This window comes from Pseudophryne corroboree, chromosome 1 (assembly GCF_028390025.1).
Source record: "Pseudophryne corroboree isolate aPseCor3 chromosome 1, aPseCor3.hap2, whole genome shotgun sequence".
Taxonomy (NCBI): Eukaryota; Metazoa; Chordata; class Amphibia; order Anura; family Myobatrachidae; genus Pseudophryne; species Pseudophryne corroboree.
In genome coordinates this window covers 435,872,205-435,881,371 of record NC_086444.1, presented here as the reverse complement: position 1 = coordinate 435,881,371, position 9,167 = coordinate 435,872,205, and the positions used below count along the sequence as shown (strand labels likewise).

The 9,167-nt window shown below is 50.1% G+C and overlaps 1 protein-coding gene across 1 annotated transcript in view; it reads left to right on the top strand.

The window, feature by feature from the left end:
• The first annotated feature begins 1,382 nt into the window (after positions 1–1,382).
• The window catches only part of LTB4R2 (leukotriene B4 receptor 2), a 62,555-nt gene continuing 54,770 nt past the window's right edge, over positions 1,383–9,167 (top strand). Inside the window, exons 1-2 of the mRNA XM_063914005.1 lie at positions 1,383–1,507; positions 1,601–1,664. The gene's annotated coding sequence lies outside the window, so the exon portion shown is untranslated. The remainder of the gene's footprint in view (positions 1,508–1,600; positions 1,665–9,167) is intronic.

Here is a 9,167-nt window from a genome sequence, read left to right as displayed (position 1 = left end):
TAAGGAAAAATTGGCAGGGGTTAAATGCATCCATATAGCCCAGGAGCTATATGTGATGTATTTTTTTGCCATCTAAGGTGTTTTTATTGCGTCTCAGGGCGCCCCCCCCCAGCGCCCTGCACCCTCAGTGACCGGAGTGTGAAGTGTGCTGAGAGCAATGGCGCACAGCTGCGGTGCTGTGCGCTACCTTATTGAAGACAGGACGTCTTCTGCCGCCGATTTCCCGGACCTCTTCAGTCTTCTGGCTCTGTAAGGGGGCCGGCGGCGTGGCTCTGGGACCCATCCATGGCTGGGCCTGTGATCGTCCCTCTGGAGCTAATGTCCAGTAGCCTAAGAAGCCCAATCCACTCTGCACGCAGGTGAGTTCGCTTCTTCTCCCCTTAGTCCCTCGGTGCAGTGAACCTGTTGCCAGCAGGATTCACTGAAAATAAAAAACCTATACTTAAACTTTTTCACTAAGCAGCTCAGGAGAGCCACCTAGTGTGCACCCTTCTCGTTCGGGCACAAAAATCTAACTGAGGCTTGGAGGAGGGTCATAGGGGGAGGAGCCAGTGCACACCAGGTAGTCCTAAAGCTTTTACTTTTGTGCCCAGTCTCCTGCGGAGCCGCTATTCCCCATGGTCCTTTCGGAGTTCCCAGCATCCACTAGGACGTCAGAGAAATAACCTTTTCTAACAATGGTTATTATGAATGGTCAATGCACAGATGAATTATAGAGGGTTTTTCAAATATTTTGTGGTGTACAGTACTATAAGAATATGTCCAGTTCCAATGGTGGTGTTGGTGGTGGTGGTGGTAGTAGTAGTAGTAGTAGTAGTAGTAGTAGTAGTAGTAGTAGTAGTAGTAGTAGTAGTAGTAATAGTAGTGGTAGTAGTAGATAACTATATTCTGCCTGTTTCTGTGAAAAGTAGGACTCTGTAAGTCAGCTGACGGGAATTTAGTTTCATAGCTAGTATCCTCTACAGTGTTCTATTAAAAGTCATATATCTTATCTGCGTCATTCAGCCATCCCATTGCTAGCCTGTAACGCAGATAAGAGCGTTGGGAACTGAAAGACAATAAAACAGAGTGACAAAAATAGAGGGAATAAATTTAGTAGGAGTTACATGTAAGCAAGTAGAAAAAAACCAAAACCATATGTAGTTTGGTAAATAGCTGCACATTTCTGTGTCCCTCTCAGAGACCCTGGGGGGAATTAGCAGGGAAGTATGTTTGCAGAGAGGGGACAGGGAGAGCCATGGAAACATTCCTCTCCATGCTGCCTAGGCATGAGCTGGGCGTGACTCTTACGCAGCATGTCTCAACTGGATGGGAAGGATGGTCCAAGACACAGGGAGTAACTCATGGGAAGCAGACCAGAGAAGGATTAGCAGACCAGAGAAGGATTAGCAGACCAGAGAAGGATTAGCAGACCAGAGAAGGATTAGCAGGCAGAAGTGAGGGGAGACTCAGTGAGAACTGCAACAGTATGAGACAGCCAGATGTATACACTGCTGGCAGATGAAAAGTAAGTTTCTTTTATTACTCATAAGACAACTTGCATTTTCATGAGCCCTTTTACTGTTGTATTTACTAAGTTTTCATTTATACTGTATCACAGTGACAGAGAAGTCCCACAAAAAGAGACCCTGAACACTGCAAAGACTACAGCTAGCACAACTCCAGTGAGTATCCATGTGCTCTTTATTCATCTGAGAACATACAGAATTCATGGCTGAGGATGCTTTGGAGTGAGGGGTAATAGAAAAAAACTAGGACAAGTAGCGTGATAGCATGAATGACATATACATGTCTCATACTCGGAAATGTCTCATACAGTTCCTCTGTGCAGTCACACCATGCTTAGTACTGGACAGCGTTCTCTCCAGACTATAGCAAATGCTTATCTGCAGCTTATACAGCCAGACTTCCATGTCCCTCACACCATGAAGCTATAGTTATCCTGGAAACTTCCATTTTTCACTACATCATATATACATTCCTCTTATTCTTATCATATTGATTACTACTAGTATTCCCACTATCAATGTTCTCTGACCTCAAGCATTAAAATATATAGAAGAGGGGCATTTTAAATTACATAAATATGATCACGTTGAAAATATGTCATGATGGTAGTTATAGTGCATCAAGATCTACCGAAACAGAAATGACGATTACATGTACAAATGCTAAAGGAAATGTCATTGTACAGTATAGACATTATTCATAGCTGACGTTACTGTATTATTAAACATTAAAGGGTGATTCAGTCAGGTGCATAAACAGCTCTGGGTATCACGCCCAGAGCTATTCAATTTATCTGCATTTTACCTGCATTGTAAACCATGGGTTGACATTCGCTAACTGATAAATCTGCACAAAGTGATGAAATCTATAGGTTTCCCTGCATGTTAAAATGTACAGTCTGCATTTTAGCATACATTTTCCCATGCAGCTACTGAGGCTGTGAGGAAAGATCCTGCCTCTGGGGCTTAGAATGTAACAAACTCAATTGGACAGCATGTTCAATTAGCTGCAGGGTAAACCCGTTAGTTAATTGAATCTCTGTCTGCATTGCCATTGTTCTACCAATCATGCAAATAAAACAAATTGGTATTTCTAGTTAGACATAAGATAAACTTGCTGCCCAATATGCCCAGGGAAGAAGATTGAGGTTGTACAAGCCCAAGTTACTTCTATTTGTGGTGTGCAGAGTATAGCACCCCTTTGGAAAAACTGTACAGTCTGTTTAGAGTAGGCCATATCCAGTGCCGGATTACCAACAGTGTATCCAAGGCAGTCACCCAGGGGCCCCATACAGGGGCAGATTGTGTTACCAGGAGCATGGGACAGTTCCCGCTGGACTGGCCCCATGCTCTCCTCAGCGGCTTGTATTTGAAGGAAACTGGATGACCCAGCAGCAGATGGTCCCAGCAGTTGCCAATGCAGCGTGCTCTGGCGGCTGACCCAATAGTGAGAATGTTCAGACAGAAGTGCAGATCCCTACATTTAGCGCTGGCTCACAGCTGTCAGTGCAAAACAGGTCCAAGGCTTATGAGCAAATCTCTCTGAGGTGATGGGAGCGGGCTGCAGAGCTGGGAGATCTGGGCACTGTGGTGACAGCTGTAGAAACTTCACAGGATGAGGTGCTGCAGAGATCACTAATACCCCTTTCAGACCATCAGCTTGTAACTCGGGTTATTGCACATGAGTGCGCAGTAACCTGATTTGCTGTGCGATCTGAAATGGCCCAAGGGAAATATCCTGGGTCGAGCGACCCGGTATTTCAACCCTGGTAGTGACCATGGTTGAATACGGCTTCAACCCAGGTTGCCGGATTGATGCGGCCCATTCACACTGTATGCACTGGTCACCGCTTACGTCACCAACCAGGCAATATGCCAGGCTGGGTACACCTGGTGAAAAGGGACGAGGCGGGTCGCACCCGGGAAGCCGTCGTGTATGGCTCCCAGGTGCGACCCACCATTTGCAGTCTGAAAGGGGTATTACAGATCTGCATTGCTCTGCTACTATCATACATCGCGAGATACCAGCGGTGACACCTATACACTTTACACTCCGCAGTTACTGACTTAACAACTAGCACTGACGATTGCTCAGGGGTGGTCTTCAGTATGCCGGCTGTCGGGATCCCGGCGCACAGTATACCGGCGCCGGAATCCCGACAGCCGGCATACCGACACTTATTCTCCCTCGTTGGGGTCCGCGACCCCCCTGGAGGGAGAATAAAATAGCGTGGCGCGCGTAGCGCGCCACCGTGCACGCAGCGTGGCGAGTGCAGCGTGGCGAGCGCAGCGTGGCGAGCGCAGCGAGCCCGCAAGGGGCTCATTTGTGCTCGCCACACTGTCGGTAAGCCAGCGGTCGGGCTCCCGGCACTGGTATGCTGGTCGCCGGGAGCCCGACCGCCGGCATACCATACCACACCCTTGCTCAGGGAGGCATCCTGCACAATATCCAGGCTGTGCTGCTGTTGCTGCTGCCATAGAAGACAGGGTGCCACAAGCCAGCCAGGAGCATGTAACTCTGTGTATGCTAGCGCAGTGTGGTGTAACACTGTCTGTGCTTCTGCAGTGAGGTGTAACCCTGCGTGCGCTGATTTAGGGATGTGCAATCCTGTGTGTGCTAATGCAGTGTGATGTAGCCCTGTGTGTGGTCATGCAGTGCAGTCACAGTGTAACCCTGTGTGTGCTGGTGCAGTGTGCCCCTGTGTGTACTGCTTCTGTGCGGTGTAATCCTGTTTGTGCTACCACTGTATGGTGTAACCATATGTGTGCTGATGTATAGTGGTATAACCCTGTGTGTACTCTTGCAGTGTGGTGTAACCCTATGTGTGCTGCCGCTGTATGGTATAATCCTGTGTGTCCTGCTATTGGAGTGATCCTGTGTATGCTGGTACAGTGTGGTGTATACCCAGAGCCGGCGCTTCCATTAGGCAGCTGCTTATAGGCGTCGGCACATGAAGGGTGGCACTGTGTGCACCCGCTCCCTAGTCATCCGCAGGAGCTGTTCCTTCCTCCCCATGCTGCGTCGCTCACTCCACCCTTCACCCCATCCCCGACCCCATGAACGGGGGCGGCACCTTTACTCAGGGCAGAAGGGGCTTCCTCCAACACTGGCTGACCTATCGCCAGCGCATCCTGACTGGCGGCGGCGATGTGGGCTGATTATCCTGTGGATCCGCAGGCTGCTCTCTCCCTGCACAGTGCTTGTAGCAGAGGTGCTGCGGACATGTTGCCTGAACAAGAGCATCTCTACCTGCTCTACCAAGCCCTGACACCAGCACCAGGAAACAGACCAAGGTGAGTGAGCGGGGAGACGGGAGAGCAGAGAGCAGAAAGGGAGGGAGGAGAAGGCAGGGATGAGGAGGCTGGCTGTTCCACTTGGAGGTTTCCCCTGTGTCCGGCTCCTACCTCTCGCTGTCCTGACAGAGGCCCACGTTTGAGAGATCCTCAGTCCACTGTCACCGCTGGTACGCCTGACACTGGCTCCTAACCCTGTGTGTGTGTGTGTGTGTGTGTGTGTGCGCGTGTGTGTGTGTGTGTGTGTGGACAGTGGATTGCACCCAGGACAGTGGCGTAACTAGAAATTTTTCTCCCCCAAGCCAAAAAATGTGCCCCCCCCCCATAATTGGCACTAGTAAAGGGACAAATCAGAGCTCACGAACGGCACTTCCTTTATTAGACCGGCCGGAGAGCCAGGAGGGACACGGGAGAGGCGCGCGCTGTGCCCTCCGTGTCCCTCCAACACAGCAGCGGAGGGAAGGAGACCGCAGATTGACATGCGGACGCTCGTCCGCATGTCAATCTGTGCTAAGTCAGTGGTCAGTGGCGCCCCCGCAGCCCCTTGGCCCCAAGCCACCGCGAGGACTGCGGGGGAAGTAGTTACGCCACTGACCCAGGCCCTCCCCAGTCAGTGTGTGACTGTGTGTCCCTTAATTATAGGTACTGCCAGCCTAACCCTCTCCTCCACTCCCACAGCCTTTCTCCAACCTCCCCCCATTGCCTAACCCTAACCTTCCCTCCCGCAAACTAACCCTAGCCCTTCCCTCCCTGCAGCCTAACCCTAACCTCCAATCCCTGCAGCCTAACCCTAACCTCCCCTCCCGCAGCTTAACCCTAACCTCCCCGCAGCCTAACCCTAACCTCCCTTCCCACAGTCTAACCCTAATCTCCCCTCCCGCAGCCTAACCCTAACCTCCCCTTCCCGCAGCCTAACCCTAACCTCCCCTCCCTGCAAACTAACCCTAACCTCCTCCCCTAGTGCCTAACCCTAACCTCCCCTCCCACAGCATATCCCCAACCTCCCCCCCCCCCCCCAGTGCCTAACCCTATCGGGCGGTGGCGGTGGAATTTATATTATGCCATGTCTGCACTTTTTCACCTAAGGGGCTTGATATTTTGGCAGGGAAGGGGGTGGGGGGCTGGGCTGATGATTTGCCTCGAGTGCTGAAAAACCTTGCACCGGCCCTGTGTATACCTGTTTGTGCCGGTCTAGTGACGTGTAATCCTGTGTGTGCTGCCACTGCGCGGTGTAATCCTGAGTATGCTGCCACTGTATGACGTAACCATGTGTGTGCTGATGCAGCGCAGTGTAGCCCTGTGTGTACTCTTGCAGTGTGGTGTACCCTATGTGTGCTGGTTGCAATGCAGTGTGACTCTGTGTGTGCTGCCGCTGTGTGGTGTAATCCTGTGTGTCCTGCCATTGTACGGTGTGATCCTGTGTATGCTGGTGCTTTTCAGTGTATACCTGTGTGTGCCGGTCTAGTGTGTACTCTTGCAGTGTGGTGTAACCCTATGCATGCTGGTGGCAATGCAGTGTGACCCTGTGTGTGCTGCCGCTGTGTGGTATAATCCTGTGTGTCCTGCCATTGTACGGTGTGATCCTGTGTATGCTGATGCAGTGTGGTGTATACCTGTTTGTGCCGGTCTAATGCCGTGTAATCCTGTGTGTGTTGGCACTGTGCAGTGTAATCCTGTGTGTGCTTCCACTGTATGGTGTAATCCTGTGTGTTCTTGTGCAGTGTGATGTTACCCTGTGTGTGCTGGTGCAATGGGAGAGTTGGAGAGACGGGCGACAGCCAACTGAGCTTGACCCGTCAGATGTTTATTAATTATTATTTTTTATTTCTGCAGCGGGGTACACTGTGTTCCATAGGGAAAACATTGTGTGTAGAGTGTATCTTGATCCAGAGAGGCACCAACAGGCTACAGCTTTAGGCTGTCCCAGGATGCATTGTTGGGCATCCACTATAACCCCACCTCCAGGCACTGTGAGCTCAGTTTTGAGTTGGTGCCTGTAGAAGCAGGTCACTAACAGGAGGGCTGCGCTGGGCAGCCCTGAAGAAAAGCTTTTTCAGAAGACTTCAAGGGACGCAGCACTGATATGTCAGGGTGACATTCAGCGATGCGTCTCCGTCAGCTCCCCAGCGGCGTCACATACTCCCATGGCCCATTCCCGGGTACTTGCGGCAGAGATGCTATGGCTCTAGGTACGCGGTCGCAGACGCTCTCCTGGTTCATGTGGCTGCTACGGGGAGGAGGTAAGAGCTTCCCCCAGGGGGGACCTGCTATTAAATCGCGTTCCGATCGCATGTCTAGGTAGACGGACTGCAACGCTGGTGTGGACATTGTCACCGGGCAGTGACCCCACTATATCCACCAGGGCATAGTAGTAGAGGTCGGGTGTACTAACACCCCTGTTAATAAGGCTCCGTAGTACTGGCGGTGATGCCTACCATAGGGGAGGCAGCGCTTGACCTGTAGCTCCTCCCCAGCCCAGGGCGCTATCTACTGCAGATTTTCCCGCTCTGGAGCTTCCTCACACTCTCCCTCACTCCCTGACTGAGACACTGTGCGCCATCTTAGAGCATAGCTGCGGCTGGTCTCCGGGAGTGCAGGCCAAGGTCTCCCTTGTAAAGCCGCCTGTATACAACGCTGTGACTTTACAAACACTTGAGTATTCTACATGTCTCATATATAGACAGCATCAGTAAAGAAAAAGTGGTCCAATTGCAGGATATATTGTACGAGTATTCTGATATATACCTCCGGTCTAGGACAGTACTGTATGTACATATACTAGTTCAGTGCAGTTTTATTGTCTTACTAATAATTATCTGCATTGCTATTGTGACTAGGTGTGTCAGGGTCATTTATATAGTCCATCACAGTATTTACCTATTAAGTGTATTCTACTGTGTACTCAGTCACATAATACTGGATTTATTTGCAGGTGTTGTGTACTGGGGACTCAGTCACATACTAACGGATTTATTCGCAGGTATTATACTCTGTCTGGCTTTATCATACTAATTCGCTCTGTGTTGCATTTGTGTACAATGTCTAACAGAAAGGGCAGTAAATCTGTGGACGCTCCTGCATCTTGCAGAGCATGCACCAAGGATTTACCAGAGGGGGGAAGCTGTGTATGATGGTCTGTGTACTGCATGTCATACACCCCCTAGTCAGTCCGCAGCTGCTGTAACCAATCAGGAGCCATCGTGGGCCGCGTTCTCAAACCTACTAGGTACTCTGGCGGAACACCTAACGCCCCCTATGGGACCCCCTGTGTCATTACAGCCTCAAATTGTCCCTATGATTAATCTGCCTTGGGCAGATAATTTGTGTAATCAGTTACAGCAGTTAACACAAACTTTAGTTAGATAAAAAATCTACCCCAGGTCACTCCCGTTTCTCTGGGTCATCTAAGCGGGCTGCTTATTCTTCTCAATCCACAAATCTCCCAGATGTTTCATCTGAAGAGGAGGGTACTGTCCTGTCAGACACTGAATCTGGTGTATTGGACGAGGACTCTGAAGTACAAATTGATGTTCCTGCTCTAGTGGTTGCTATTGAGCAAATCCTACATATCAATGATGATGAGGAATCCACTACTGTCACTAAGAAAACTGATATGTTTAAAAGGCAAAAGGTGGTTAAAAATCTATTGCCCCATTCTGACGTTTTGTAGGACATCAGTCAGGAACCTTGGGCTAATCCAGGGAAAAAGTTCCCTCTCTCTAAATGGGCCTTGGCTCACTATCCTCTCCCAGCAGAGTTATGTAATAAGTGGGAAAATTTACTGCCGGTGGATTCTCATGTCACCCATCTAGTGGTGTCATCCACTCTGCCTGTGACTACTACTGTCACTTCACTGAAAGAACCGACAGAGAAGCATGTGGAGGGATGCCTGAAATCTATTTACTCCCTTACGGGTGCTGTACATGAACCCACTATTGCTGCCTCTTGGGCTGCTAAAGGTATCGAAGCATGGGTTTAGGCATTAGAGAAGGAGCTGCCCGAGGATATATCTGACAATGCCAGATAGTACCTGTCTCACATTACCACCCCCGCCTATTACATACAGGAGGCATCCTCTGAGGCTGGTGTATTGGCAGCCAAGGCGTCGACTACTGTATGTCTGTCCTGGCTCGCCGTATTCTGTGGTTGACGTCATGGAAGGTTGACCTGGACTTCAAAAAGACCTTGGAGGTACTCTCTTTTAAGGGAGACATTTCAGTTGGAGAAAATGTGTCTGAACTGGCGACAGCTAAGACTGCCTTCAGCCCAAATACTAATCCTTCTGCACAGAAGGCAAAAGGTACCACTTTTCATTCCTTTCGGCCTCAAGGGAAAGCAAAAGGCCAGGCATACCCGAGACAATCT